The sequence below is a fragment of the Lissotriton helveticus genome, chromosome 6 (genome assembly GCF_964261635.1).
Source record: "Lissotriton helveticus chromosome 6, aLisHel1.1, whole genome shotgun sequence".
Lineage (NCBI taxonomy): Eukaryota > Metazoa > Chordata > Amphibia > Caudata > Salamandridae > Lissotriton > Lissotriton helveticus.
Genome location: NC_136067.1, coordinates 1,954,613,490 through 1,954,629,396, shown reverse-complemented (window position 1 = coordinate 1,954,629,396; position 15,907 = coordinate 1,954,613,490).

Here is a 15,907-nt window from a genome sequence, read left to right as displayed (position 1 = left end):
CCCCCCATCCTTACAAGCTTAAATCTTGGGACAACAAAGTCGCAGTTGGCAGAAGATCTTAAAGTGCGACTAGGCTTGTAGGGTTGGACCAGGCTCTGCAAGTATTTTGGGGCCGAGCCCTGCTTGATTTTATAGAGATAACATAAGGCTTTGAACTTGATGCGACTGGAGATCCTAAGCCAATGTAGATCGCGAAGAGCCTGTGAGGCCGATAATCTCCTCGGGATGTTACAAAGAAGTCGAGCCGACGAGTTTTGAACAACCTGGAGTTTGTTAATAGTAGCGGCGTTGGCGCCGAGATAGAGGACATTACCATAGTCCAGGCGAGATGTCACTAACGCCTGGACTACGGTTCTTCTGGTGGTATAAGGCAGCATCCATAGAATTTTCTGGAGCCATCGCAAGGTAACAAAGCAGATGGCGGCCACCTTGGTGGCCTGCTGTCGCATAGATAATTTGTTGTCTATCAAAAATCCGAGGTTGCGAACCACAGAAGTTGGCTGGGGAAGAGGACCCATGTCACTGGGCCAATGTTGGGGGCCCCACAAATCTTTATGCTTCCCTAAAATGAGAATCTCGGTTTTGTCACCGTTTAGTTTGAGGAGATGCCTCTGCATCCACTCAGCTATACGTGACAGTCCAGTTTTCAGAATCGATACGCTGTTGCGCTCACTGCTGGAAAGGGAGAACACAATTTGGGTGTCATCGGCGTATGAAAAAATGGACAGCCCAGCGTCCTCCGCGATGGTAGCCAGGGGTCTCACATAGATGTTGAACAATAAGGGGCTTAGTATAGACCCCTGCGGGACGCCGTGCACCAGTGGAAAGGTAGCAGATGTGGCTTTAGTGGAAAAGACTTGGAAAGTGCGCTCACTTAAAGGAGGCAATCCAGGCCAATGCCGGACCGTCCACTCCCAGGGATCGAAGAGAATTCAGAAGGATGGAATGGGACACGGTATCGAACGCCGCGCTCAGATCCAGAAGGATGAGTGCAGATGTTTCCCCGCGGTCGATACACAAAGAACTCCTCCCAGGTGACACAGAAGCTTTCAAAGGGAAAAAAGGGATGTTTTTGATTTTTTTTACCTAGTGCTGGCTGTGCTTTGATAGGTCAATAGGCAGTCCTGAGAAGTCAAGCCATCAGGAAACATCCTGAGTTTCCTGTCAATCATACCACCCAGGCGCGTGGATACCCTCATGGGTGACAAGCATCGCTCTACAAATCCACCTTACATTACATCAGATCACACCTAAGGGTAGACCGGATATCACCCGGCAGCCAGGTACCAGCAACTATGGGGCCTTCTACAACAGGTGTCTCCAGCCTTTTCTGTTATAAGCTTCCTATATTTATTGAATATTACCCTGAGCTACTGTTCTTACTATTGTCATTACTACTGGAACAGTAAGTATAGCAGAAAAGTTTACACCAGCGACCACCCCCATGCAAGAGTGCCATCAGTTATCACCTCAGTGTCACAAACAGATTTGCCACCAGTAATGTAAAAAACAGGAGGTATCGATTTAGAATACCTCTATATGGGTAATGCCTAAGAGCCATGGCTGTAATATCCCTGGTACCAAGGTAATAATGAGTCATAAGTCTGTCAGACGCTGTATGATTTGTCACTCAAATGTCAACTTTGAATATATGTTTTTCTTCTAAAATAGTAAGCCAGGCTGCACACAAGAGAGCTACTCACAGGTAGCAGGAGATCTTCCTTGGAGAAGAATGGTCTAAAGAATATCAGTGAAGCCAGAAAATGCAGGCATGTCCTCACCTATATAAGTTAATGTTTGTGTGTATGTATGTTTAATATATATAGGTAGTGTTTTTCACTCAGGGGCTTTTGATGCTGTGGAATATGCCTCCATAGTGTTTACAACAAGCAATATGGTGGACAAAGTCATGTTTTCAGAAACCACTTACATTTCAATACTTATGCCTCCTGAAGAACTGTTGTGAAAGTATTCCATAGCCTTGCTGCCTCTACGGAGAATGCTTGTCCACTTGTGTGCTTTTTCACAAAGGTTCGATCTTTCAAAGTGGCAGAGGAGACTGTACGCAGAAGTTGAAAGGGACAAATCCAAGCGCTGTGTAACTGAGGATGGTCTGTTACCACCAGCGGTTTAATGACCTGGGCATAATGGTTCATATTTACTTCACTCTGATGCAGAAGCCACTGAAGTGCCACTGGGCTACCCACTTTTAGTTTATTTTAAAGATGGATATTCCCTGGTGTAGGAAGGTGGGTTTTTTGTTGCTGTTGTCCTGACACTTTTTGCCCCCTTTTTTTAAGCTTCTAGAGGATAGTTTTCAACTCCTGAGAATGCACTTCGGCCTGCTACCCAGTCCTAAGTGCCAGTGTTGATTCCTTTAAAACAAGGCATTACTGATGTTTAGGCTTCCCATTTGCTGGCTCCATTGTCACTCTCCTATTCTATCTCCTAGTTTGTTCATGGCATGTAAGCCTCTTGCTGCATTTACCGCTCCCCAAGAGCAGGGACTAAGTACTATATAAATACATTTGTAAACATTTTAACATCTGTTCAGGAACTCCTTTTGTCTTTAATCTGGACCACTTAAGGCAAGTGCTTGTGGTTTAATGCTGTAAACAGGGCTATAAATCTCATTCTTATCTCACAATTGCGGTGCATTCTATGACTAGGGTCTGTTTTTTTGGTTGGATGGAGGTGACTAGAGGGTAGGCGGACAACGGGTTGCCTAGCCTCTTTTTTTTATTAAGTCGAGCCTAGCAGCAGTGCGCATATGCAGCTTGCTCTGCGAGTCAGGCTGTATTAGGGTATGCACTAGCATCCCGCCCACTCTCTGCCCATATTTGTCATTTGCTTTGTGTCATTGTCTTCATTTGTTACCGCCCATAACAAGTGGACCTTTTACTTGGCTTGTTACATGGCCTGCTTTATTTAGTGGGTGAGCACTATTTTTGTTATTGGCACTAACGGGGACAGTGGCGGCTGCTTTTTTGTTTTTTGCATAATGAGCGCGGGACCCGCTTTAGGGACACCGCGATCATTGTGTAAGTTAAAAAAAAAAAGAAGCCGAGCGTGGTGTCCTTGAAGAGGGCGCCGCGCTCAGTGTTAAAGTTAAACAACCATTTGCAATGCCATAGGGCTCGCATTTATGCGTGTTTAAGCTTATGGCATTGTAAATGACAATGCCTTTTATTTATGTTTTAAAAACCAAAACAAAAATATTAGGCATTGTCATTTACAATGCCAATAGCTCAAACTCGCGTAAATGCGAGACCTATTCCATTGCAAATGCTTGTTGTACTGGCTTCGACCATGGACTAAACCAAACCTTGCAAATTATCTTAAGCCTGTTTGTGAAAGTTGGCGAAGCAGTAACGTACATAATGTACAGTGGCTTGATCACATTGCAAGGACTTAACTAGTATATGATGCTATAAATTATGAATTAATCCAAAGACTATGATCCCCTCAGCCCTGAAAATAATCAAAGATAAGTATTGTTCATAAATGCTTAACACGCAGGGAGGCAAGTACTTTATATTGTTTCAGGAAATTAAACCTGCTCCTTGCTATGAGAAATATCTGGATCAGCTCTTCCCTATAATATAAAGAGAGCATTATATATAAAGTTTAGGTTAGGCTCACCTCCAGTAATGAGACAGACAAGGAACAAGGTTAAATAAGAACCAGACTATTATTTGCAACTGCACACAATTTATTTATTTATTTATTTATTTTTGGCATTTGTACAGCGCTCTGTTACCCGTAGGTGTCCTGGCGCTAAGTGTTACTCCTGATATAGAGGCAGGTTAGGGAATCAGATGGTAAACAACCATGTCTTTAAAGCTCTTCTAAAGGCCATAAGGTCCGTCAGTTTTCTGAGGGCGTGAGGCAAGGCATTCCAGGCTTTGGCTGCGCCCAGCACAAAGCTTCTGCCCCCCCAGTGCGCTCTCTCAGTACGAGGCACCGCGATCAACCCCATGTCAGCTGATCTAAGATTTCTAGTCGGACGGTACCAGTAAAAGTACCGCCGAAGGAATAAAGGCCCCTTGCCTTGTAAGGACTTGAATACTAGGCATAAAGCTTTAAAGAGAATTCTCTTTCGCATTGGGAGCCAATGCAGCTTGACCAGCTCCTGAGACACGGGGACAAATTTAGGGATCCCCAGAATCAGCCTAGCCGCCGCATTTTGAAGTACCTGCAACTTATTGAGTACCCCCTGTTGGGCACCCAGCAATAGGCTATTGCAGTAATCCAACTTTGCCATGACCAACGTTGTAACAACCGTTTTCCTATCGCTGCCAGGGATGAATGGCAGGATCTTACGGATGGATTTGAGCAGGTAGGTCACCGAAGAAGATAGTGCATTAACCTGGGGACGAAAGGTAAGTTGATCATCGATCAACACCCCTAGGTTTTTCACCTTAGCTACTGGGGTGGGAGCCTTGCCCATCTGGTCTGGCCACCATCTTGGGGTCCAGAAGTTAGTGTTATAGCCAAAGACTATGACTTCGGTTTTCGCCGAGTTTAATTTAAGGCAATTAACTGCCATCCAATTTCCGACTGCCAGCATACACTCCTGGAAATTCCTAGCTACATCATCTTCCCTCCCTGGTAATACCGACACCACAATCTGGGTGTCATCAGCATATGATGTAAGATCAAAACCATGTGCTCGAATTACTGGCGCCAATGAGCTAACGTAAACGTTAAATAACGTAGGGCTCAAAGACGAGCCTTGAGGGACTCCGCAGGGCAAGATGAAAGGTTTTGACTCATAATCTCCTAAGGCCACCCTCTGGACTCTGCCGGACAGGAAGGCCCTTCCTCCCGCATCGGTCACCGCTCTAATCTCCTCAGTTGTTTTAATGAGGGCGGATTCCGTGCTATGGTGAGGTCTAAAACCATGTTGAGAGGAGTCCAGAGCTTGAGTGGCAGCCAGGAAGGAACTTAGTTGGATGTTCAGTGCCTTTTCTATTAATTTAGCAGGTAAAGGGAGCCTTGCTATTGGACGATAGTTATTTGGGTCCCTGATATCCAGGTTAGGTTTTTTAAGTAGGGGCAAGATTGATGCCTGTTTCCAACACGCTGGAAAACCACCAGTCGCAAGCATTTTGTTAAAGACGGTCACCAGCGATGCAACTACCGGATCTGTGGCCATTTTTATCACAGCCACCGGACAAGGGTCTGACGGGGCACCTGATTTTGCTGCTAAGAATAGCCGCCTAATTTCTTCCCCATTTACTGGCGAAAAACTATCGAGGATTTGTCCTAAGGGTGACTGCATAATGTTTTCTGAAGAGGCTGCCTGGCAATTCTGCCTCTCCTGGCTAGAGAAGGCTTTAAAGATCGTCTCAACCTTACCTAGAAAGAAACTGGCAAGATCTTCACATAATTCCGAGCTTGCGGAAATGGCCGCGGGTGCCGGGTCAGCCAGAGCTGCCACCGTAGTAAACAGTTCCTTCGCAGAGTTCTTAGCCAAGTTAATACGATTGGTAAAGTACTCTTGTTTTGCCTTCACCACCGTTTTTTTGTATGTTAGGAGACTTTGTTTAAGACAACTTCTATCACTTTCCCTGTATTCCTTCCGCCAGACCCTTTCCAGTTTTTTACATTCCAACTTGTGATTTCTTAATTCCTCCGAAAACCATGGCGCTGAGGGCTGATCTCTGGCCAGGAGGCGTAGTTTGGGTGGGGTGAGGATATTGCAGGCTTTGTCAATCCAGCTAGTGTGGGCAAGCGCCGCCGCCTCCACCTCTAATGGAGGGGGCTCCTTTGTAGCGAGCAGATAATCTTCCAGTGCGCTACCCTCAATTTTGTTCCAGGCCCTGCAAACCCTAGCTACTTTAGGCGGGCACCCCCCACCTTGGGATTTAGGCACAGAGATGGCAAATAGCAGCGCCCTGTGATCAGACCAGGTGAGCGGTAAGGATTTATTAAAGCCCAGAGTAGGGTGGTTCGAGAAAATCCCATATAGGGTATGGCCGGACTTATGCGTGGGCCCACTAACCAGTTGCTTAAGCTCGGCACCATCCATTAGGTCCATAAGTGCGTTAGTGTCCGCATCCATGGGGTTTTCTAAATAGAAGTTGAAATATCCCAAGGCCGTAAAGTCCTTGGAGCAGAGTCCCTCCTCCAGAATACTTCCCACTGAGCTCAAAAAGATGTTTTTAGGACCAGGGGGTCTATAAACTAAGCAACCATTAAATGAGTAATTATTGGCCAAGGTGAAATTAAACGCTAACGCTTCACAACCGTCCACAGTTAGTGGATGAAAGAGGGCGTTAAGGGAGTTATGATAGATGACTGCCAGACCTCCACCTTTCCTCAGTGGCCGGTCTCTCGTAAAACTAATATAACCAGGGGGAGTGGCATTAACTAAGTCCGGGCCCGAAGCCGCGTCCGTCCATGATTGTCACAAAAGCGATTTTAACATTTTCTTCCTGAATTAACAGCGCGCACTCCAAGCTGTGCTTTACCAATGATCTAGCAGTCACCAGGAGGCACTCAAAGTTACATCCCCTTGCTTTATAACTCCCTCGATGTACTCTGGATAAGGCCTTGATGGGGGACATTAATACAGCTGGGATCGCTCTCATGCAGCCAAAGCAGGCACATGGGCTTTATGGCTGGTCCTTATGCAGATTTAGGACGGCACAGCTAGGTTTTCTCTCTGGTCCCATCAAGTATCGTAATGTTTCTCTGCTATATGTCAACCTATATGAATCCCCCCTAGTGCAACCGGCAGGGTGCGTGGCCCTAGGCCAGGGCCAGGCTCGGACGGGCGCAGACGGGCTTGCCTTAGGCGCGCCCGCTGCGCGCGTCCGTGCGCGGTCGCGTCATCGCGACCTTTATGCACCAGGGGAACAGGGGAGGAGAAAGACTAGACTGCTCGGCCTTGGCCCACCACAAGATGGCGGCCGCCCAGGCGAGCGTCCAATCGCAGTTCTCCCCTCTCTGACTCCAACTTTGTGCTAGGCGAAGGGCAAGGGCTTGTAAATCAACCTGCCCCTCCTGCCAGAAGATTAATCATTTTAAAAATGCGGGGTGAGTTGATAAGAATACCTCCGTAATTTGGGAGCAGCGCACCGGACCCAATAAGACACAATCACACACAGTAGAAGGTAAAAACAGAGTAAAATCGGAGTATAATCCCTAGCTCCCGGCTCACGCCTCACGCCTCAGGAGCAACACATTCAACACATTTAGTGATGAATCGGTCTTGCACTTTATGCTGCTATGCACGTTCCCCTGCCAGTTAGAAGGCTATACCTAAGATTGGTTTCTGAGACACATAACATAAGACATTGTAATGCTGCCATGAACCTATGTCTCAGAGCGCACTTTGAATCCAGCTTCAAACCAGGGACTTTTTATATCTATGCTGCTCGGAAAGTCACGCAAACGTTTATTATAGCCAGCACATTGTGAAACACAAAGTCAACTTTGGAGTTTAGTTTTGGACTATTGTATGAGGTTATTACTTAAACCTGATGAGTATTGTGTCATGTTTGATGACATTATACTATAACGCAAAGGTTTTGAATCATAGAGGTACCTGCATTAGACTTAAATATGTAGGGTGCGATGTGAGGTAAATATATCTCTTTTACGAAATGCATTGAAGGAAATCATTATGAGACTTTAAATAGTTTTGTTTTTATTCGATACATTTGGTAAATAGAATCTTCCTTAGGGGCCAGTTATAACTCCAGAGTATGACATAATTAGGAGAAGATATTCAGTTAAACGCGTTTGCACTTTTGGACAAAAGTAAGGAGGGTTCTGTTGCCAAGCAGTGCCAACCAATTTACTAATTAATAAGTAGGATTGCAAAAGTATATGTTGTTAAACCTACCAAGGCAATAAAGTCTGTGTCCATATATTGGAGGTTGCCTGAATTCCATCTATAGTCTAGGGCTAGCAGGCTTTGATGACCAGTGGAGCTACACATAGTACTCTTTTAGTTGGGCAGCCTCTGATTTCTGTCCTTAGATTTAATGGAATAAAGAGAATGAGCCGGGAAGGTTGCATTGCAGATTGCACACTGAGCTGGAGTAAGAGATTGCTGTTCATTTATATATGTTATCTTTTTCAACACAGTTTAAAATCATGGAACTCTGCTGCAGGGGGAGAAAGAGAATGAAGTGTATATATAAACATACACACATATATACACTACCTACTGGTGATACGCAGTAGGTAGTTTTAGTTAGCACCAACTTTTCCCATACATGAAGCGGTTTCTGATTTGCAAATAACTTTGAGGCTGTTTGATGAATCTTCACGAAATGTTCAAAATCAGTTTACAACTTACTTCAGCTGCTGTCTGGAAAGTTTTGGGGTGATTCATCAATCAGGCATTGAGAAAAACGAGGGTCCCAAAACGCTCTTTCCCAATGCAATGGTTATGGCGATTTTGCAGTATTTATACACAACTACAGCCTGAACCGCTGAACAGAATTACACCAAATTGTGCAGAAAGGTAGATCTTGGTTGACAGGTACAGTGAACCTAAGATGAGAATGAGGATAAGATTGAAGAGGGAAAGGAGGTAGACATTGATGAAGCCAATGCCAGGAGAGTGTTGTCCCAATAAAGCAGCATTATCATTTGCTCTGTCTAGGGCAGGGAGCAGTGAGTCCTCCCACAGTTTGTCTCCATCAGAACTGGAGGACAGACAGGCAGAAAGGGCCTTAGCATTGCAGCTGGCTATGTTTGCTCTTGATGAGAAAAAGTTGGCTGTAGAGGAATGAAAGGCGGCTGCTGTCACAACCCTTGCAATGGTGGAGTAAAAGTTGACCCTGACCTTGGAAGAGAAGTAGGCCCTGCTGGCCCATGAGAAGATAGTACAGATCAAAAAGTGGAGGGAGGAAGAAGCAGAGGTTTATCAGCTACCAAGAGATACTGGTTATCTATTAGAAAGGGGGGGTGGGGGGAATGAATCACATAAGTCTCAATACCAGAGTTTCAGAACTTTTTATCTAACAGACCCTCAACCTCATGTTCACAGTGTATGTAATCTTAGTGTGGTTCGGTGGATAGCATCATCATTGGGTCTTGTCACTTGAGTGTCCTGTTCTTCAAGTGACATTGAAACCTCCATCAGGAGGGAGACTGCCTGGATGTTGACAGTGGTGAGTGGATTAAAATGATCTCCTATCCTTTAGGTGAATCTTTATTGGGGGAAAAGAGTAGGATAGAGATAAGTCTAAAAACAAAGCGGAGTTCAGTGGATGAGTCACTAGTCCGTGACGCCTAGTGGTCAGGTCGACATGTTTTGGCCTGGAACAGCCCTTATTGGTCTATGACCTTTGTTAGGACAAAAGAAATATATATGGATGCCTTATACTTCAGGGCTTCACAGATAGTGTGTAATTAGCGAGTGGAAGCACTCACCCGTCTTCATCAGCGAGCACATTTTGCTCCAGACAGAATGTGTTTATAGGTACAGTCTTTAGGCCAATAATTGTGAGGGAAACAAAGGAAAATTAAATGCATGATGAAATTAATGTTCCCAATTTCCCAATTCACCTAGTGTGACACTGAAAAAACAACTGGGTAGCAATGTCGCTGGTGAAGGCGTGGTTATTTTCCTATTGATATGCATTAGTGAAAGAAAGCTGCAGCCAGGGGTAACAGGTACACTGCCTTGCTCTCACTCTTGGCGCATGTGTATAAAGTACTGTGAGGTAGAACTTAGCACTCGCTCAGATCGTCATGAGGTATACCTCTAGGGTGCTCATGACGAGCTGAGCTCGTCATGACCACACCCATTATCATTATGGCCCAGCACAGGAGGAAAATAACTCAAGCAGCCAAGATGTTAAATATGCATTTAAATTGGGGCCTGGCTAGCAGCATGGCTGAGTAGGACGTGTGCCTGCACAGCTCCGGAGAATTGCAGTGATCCGATGCACATTCCGGTGGTCTAAGGTCCTGAAAACGACGTAAACATACTCCTGGGGGTCCAATACCCCCCCCCCCCCCTGAGAAGGCTGCGGGTGCAGGTCGCGGCTAGCCCGCTATACGCAGCGGCGAAGACTGCTCCGGAGGCCCGTGAGCGCAAACTACGATGGCGCCACTGGGTTGCTAAGAAGAGAGGCGGCACAGCGAGAGGCATCGGAGATGAGCGGGGGCCGTGGGTGCCCTGAGGTGAGTCCCCTTCTGGCCGCCATTGCCCCAGAAGTAAGCGGGGGCCAACACGAGTCTCTACATCTGCCCCGGGGGGCGGCGAGAAGGTGGGTAGAGGAACTGCCTCCGGGATTGGAGCTCGCTGCCCTGACAGACATCGACGATCCCGGAGGTGAGGGCTGGCCTCAGCGGGTGTGGCGGCCAGGGAGCGTGGCGGGGCATGCGCCGGGTTGCGGGGATCCGCAGTGAAGAGCGTACGGCCCTCCGCCTGGCCTGAGTGAGAGGAGACCGCGCAGAGCCCGAGCGCGAACTGTGGCAGGGGAAGCCCCAAGGCCTCGGTGGCGGTAGTGAAGGCCTGGGGGTGTAGCATGCTGCGACAGAGGGAGTCCCCCTTGGCATAGAGGGGAAACCGTGTGAGACTGTCCCCCCCCCCCCCCGGGTGGGGTACACGAGCAGAGGGGCACTAATGAAAGGAAGACTACTGCCATTTGAAGGTGAAGGGTGCATAGCTCTGGACAGAGGCGCGGACTGGGCTTTTCTGTGAACTGCTGCACAACTATAAGAGGCAACCAGGGCTGCGCTAGCTAGCAGGATGAAGCAGTGTGGGAACGCATACCTCTGCAAAGTGCACCGGTAAACTGATCTTCCCAGGCTGCATAGGCCGCAGAGGACTTGGTAGTCCAGACTGAGGTCCGCTCTGTATGACCTATCCCTGGCCCTTGTGGACTTGACCGGCTGAGGGGCCGACTCTGCCCCCCGCCCTCCCTCCTTCCCCCCGTCCCTGCCCACATGAAGACACGGTGGCGACTGTTCGCTGGACGCAGAGGCGATTATTTTGCTGAGAAGTGCGTGGGCGCATGGCACCGGAGGGACTGGCCGGAGGGGGACCTGGAGGTGGTGAGGTGGAGCACGGGGCTAGATAACTCCAAGACAGAACAGTCTCTGCAGGTGTGTGGTACCCCGCAGTGCAATATGGGCAGGACGAAGGAAAAGGACCCTAAACCTCCCAGCAAGGGAACACTGGACTGCTATATCAAGTCGGCCCCCCCACCGGATGATGACTCTGCGGCTACTCGTTCGGACACAGCCCTGTTGATGCACATAATCCAGGCTTTCCGTGAGGCCCTTGAGAATAAGATCGGAGCGGTGGGCACGGAAGTAACGCTCCTACGGCAAGATCTTCAAAATTTGGCAGAAAGAGTAACGGAATCCGAAACAAGGCTGGGGGAGGCTGAGGACACAATACAAGATATGAGAAAAGATATGGCGGAGCTTCAATCGTCATAAACAGCTGCTGTGGAAGGTGGACAATGCAGAAAATAGGGCAAGGCGCAATAACCTCCGCTTCGTGGGTTTTAGAGAGGAAATCTAAGGTACCAATATGGCGGAGTTCCTGCACTCTTGGTTACTGCGCACTTTTCCAAAGGATAAATTCTCTAACTGCTTCATCATAGAAAGGGCTCATCGAGCGCTGCTGGCCAAACCACTGGCAGGAGCGAGACCTCGGCCAGTAATAGCTTGTTTCTTGAATTTTTTAGACAGAGACATGATTCTCCGGGAAGCTAGAAAACTTGGGGAGATCCGCCTAGACAATGCCCAAATAATGATTTTCCCGGACTACAGCCAGGAAGTGCAGAGGCAGAAATGCTCTTACGACTGGATAAAAGCTAAATTGAGAGCCCTCCAAATTCAGTACATGCTATTGTTCCCGACCAAACTAAAAGTGATATACAAGGATAAGATCCACTTTTTTCAAAATCCGGAAGAGGTATGGCAATGGCTGGAGGAATGACCTTCGTTTATGTGACCCACGACTGGTGCCCAAAAGACAGACGCTGCAGAGAGGCACATGGAAGACCCCAAGGGGGCACCAAAACCACAGAGGACGCGGCAGAGGCATGGGGAGCGACTTCCAGGAGCGACTCTGTGAGAAGTTGGCCTGGTATATGATGTTCACTATTCTAGTGAGCACCTTGCACCAGTCCAAACAACCCTTATGGTGATGGTTGTAAAGTCAACCTTATAGACCAGCTATCCTAGTGGTAGCATGGACAAAAGCAGTCTTAGGCTAAACTCAAGAGGGCATGTGAAGCCAGCTGTTTTACCATATGCAAACCTTTTAATACCAGATGAAAGGACACCACACAGGTTATATATTCAAAATATATATGTATTTATTTTTAAATAAATCCCCTTAACTCTTTATGAGCACAGGAGCACAAGCGTAGAACAAAGAACTTAAAATAACACACAAAAGTTGCACAAATATGGATAGGCCCTGGTGGCCCGTAAAACCATATACTAAAATAGTGGTATAAGAACCACGTCACAAACAATGGTAAGGCCTAGGGCCTTGGGAATTGCTGGGGCTACACTGGACTAACAGCAGTTAGGACGTGGGAGGCCCACAGGATGCGGGTGCAGTGTCTAAATGCACACGCGTGCACCAATAGAAGTCAATGGGTGCGTAAAGTTAGAAAGTTGCATATTTGGAAGTCTTCCGACTGGACTAGAACTTAACCACTTAAAACTAGGACACTAGGGATGTAAATCTCTACAGGAGCACTGCAGTAATCACGTTACCCCACCCACAGGAAGCGGTTGCATAGGTGTCAAAGTGTGTCGAGTTTCGTCGTGGAGTTCTATGGAGCCTTGGAGAAAAGATGCTGCAGGCGACCAGGAGAGAAGAGTCCGGTTGGATCCAAGGGTGGATCGAAGATGTAGAGTACCTGACAGCAGAGGGGACAGAGTCTGGGTCACTAGCCAGTGACCAGGAAGGAACCAGGAAGGAACCAGGCGATGTCGGGTTGCGATCAGGTGATGTCATAAAGCTTGTCTCCGCTGCCACGTAGACCAGGAGGTGTCGACGATGACCAGGTGCTGGACACGGACTGTCCCACAAAGGCTCTCGCTGTCGGCAGTATTGGATCTCGATTCGGAGTCAACAGGCCTTGGCAAATGCAACCCACGCAGGACTCGAAGATGGCTTCTGGATCAGACCAGCAAGGTCTGATGGGCTGCTCCTTTTCAGCGGAGCAAGGGCCAGTCTGGAGCAACCAGACCAGCATTGAAAATTTGAACGTTCGTCGTCACAGAGGCCACTAGCCAATGGGCAAGTGACCGGACAGACACGTGGAGCAGGAAAATGCAAAAGGGCCCCACGCAGCACTCGTGAGTGTGGAGAGGTGATCTTCGGTGCAAAAGCTGTTCGGGGCTGGGGCTTCTCAATCCCCAATACACAGCTTCGAGGGTGCCTCAGGAGCTGCACAGAAAGCACTTCGCTGGCTTTCCAAGATGGCCGGTCCCACGTCTCACGTCGACTCCACGGGTCTCAGCTTTGCTGTGGCTGTGGATCGGGCTGTTGGATGTCTGGAAGTCTGGTTCTTGTCAGTCTCTGTCGTTCGAGCTCCGGCGGGAGCAACAACAAAGCAAACCTTTGAGCACTTGATGGTGCCTGCTTTCACAGGCTGGTCACTCCTTGACCACAAGGGAGATTCTTCAGTCTTCTACGTTGAGTAGGATGTCGAAGGGTCCAGAGTTTCGTATCAGAGTTTCAGTCAGGATTATCTAAATTCTTGGGACACAGCTCCTACCTTTATTCCAAATCAAGGGGCTGGATTACCTGCTAGGTCCCTCCTATGGGTGGGACCCAGGAAGGGGGTGGTTACACCCCTTTCCCTTTGTCCAGTTTCGCGCCAGAGCTGGGGCTGGAGTGCCCCAGCACCGGTTTGAACTGGGCTATGCATGGGACACCTTGTGTGCCCCAGGCAGTGTCCCTGCCCCAGTCCACTATCTCCTGTCTGGGGTGGTGCTAGGACCTCCCTGTGACAGGAAACCTATTGTCCAGGACTCCCCTGCTGGAGTTCCGTTCAGCAGCAGGAGGCCAGACTTGTGTCTGTGGCAGCAGCATCCATTTTGTGATGCTGAGGCTCTGGTTAACTTTAACCGGGATTACTGTTAGTAACATGTCTTCTCCCTCTAGAAGGGTGGAATGCTACCCTGGTCGCCAGAATTGGCGAGGGGGTAGTATTCCAAAGCGTATGACACCTCACACGACATGTTTTGATAAAGCCAAACCAAAGATAGCATTTAACCGCGAGGTTCATAATGCACTTAAGAGTATATGGTATGGCAATATCCTAGAACAGCTATAAGGACATGGTTCCGAAAGCTGCAGACAGGCTCAGCTCATGCTAGAGCCCCATCTCACATAAAACCAAGCACTCTGCCTTCAGGATTGTTAAGGCCTGCCATAGGAGTGACTTATAGGTGCATATGTGTCCAGATATACGTTTAGACATAGGACTACTATATCTAAGCAAGGGGTGATTACACGACCTTGCCCCAGCTGAGTGATCAGCCAGTTGTGTCAGTTTGGATGGCCAGCCAGGGGTAGCAAAATATATGCTGCAGCCCCTGGTAGGCCTTGGATACACCTATGCCCTGGGTACCTATAGTACACTGTACAGGGGATCATAAGGTGACCCAATCCCAATTGGTGATGTACTTAAAGTAGATGTTGTGAATTTAGAGAGAGAACAGCAGGGCTGTGGGTCTGATTAGCAGGCCCACAGCCACATCAAGTCAAAAACCAGTGAAGCAAAAAGCAAAAAAATGGGGTGACCATAGGATAGGAGACCCTACTCTCCAACATAACCCCCCCCCCACAAACGCAGGGACATTAAACTAAACCTTGACCAGATAAGTCTTCATGTTCTAAGTGGAAATACCTGGAGAGACCATCTGCATTGCCATGGTCAGTCCCTGGTCTGTGCTCCACTGTAAAGTCCATCCCCTGTAGGGAAATGGACCACATGAGCAGTTTGGGATTTTCACCCTTCATCTGATTTAGCCACAAGAGGGGCTTATGGTCGGTCTGAATCTTGAAGTGAGTGCGAAACAAGTATGGTCTCAACTTCTTCAGGGCCCAAACCACAGCAAAGGCCTCCCTCTCAATAGCTGACCAACGTTTCTCTCTAGGGGTCGGCCTTCTGCTAATGAAAGCAATGAGCTGGTCTTGACCATCTACATTAAGTTGTGAAAGCACAGCTCCCACCCCCAACTCAGAAGCATCTGTTTAGACAATAAACTCTTTGGAGTAGTCAGGACTCTTTAAAATAGGTGCAGAGCACATGGCCTTCTTCAGGTCATCAAATGCCTTTTGACAGCTAACTGTCCACTGAACCTTTTTTGGCATCTTCTTGGATGTTAGATCATTGAGTGGTGTCACAATGGACCCATAATTCTTAACACATTTTCTGTAGTACCCAGACAGGCCCAGTGGTTGGAGGAGCCCATTCCTGTATGGTCTGGATCTTACTCTCCAGTGGTTGAACCTGACCCCCACCTACAAGGTGGCCCAGGTACACAACCTTACTCTGCCCTATCTGGCACTTTGTGGCCTTGATAGTTAGGCCTGCCTTGTGCAGGGCCTCTAAAACCTTCTTCAGGTGGATCAGGTGATCCTCCCAGGTGGAGCTGAAGACAGCAATATCATCCAGATAAGCTGCACAAAAGTCATCCAACCCAGCAAGGACTTGGTTCACCAACCTTTGGAAAGTGGCAGGTGCATTCTTCAAACCAAAAGGCATTACCACAAATTGATAATGACCTCCTGGGGTTGAGAAAGTAGTTTTGGCCTTGGCATCCTCAGCTAACCTGATTTGCCAATAGCCAGCTGTCAAATCAAATGTGCTCAGAAACTTGGCAGAAGCCAATCTATCAATGAGCTCATATGCTCTTCAGTCAGTCAGTCAATAACCTTTATTCGGATATT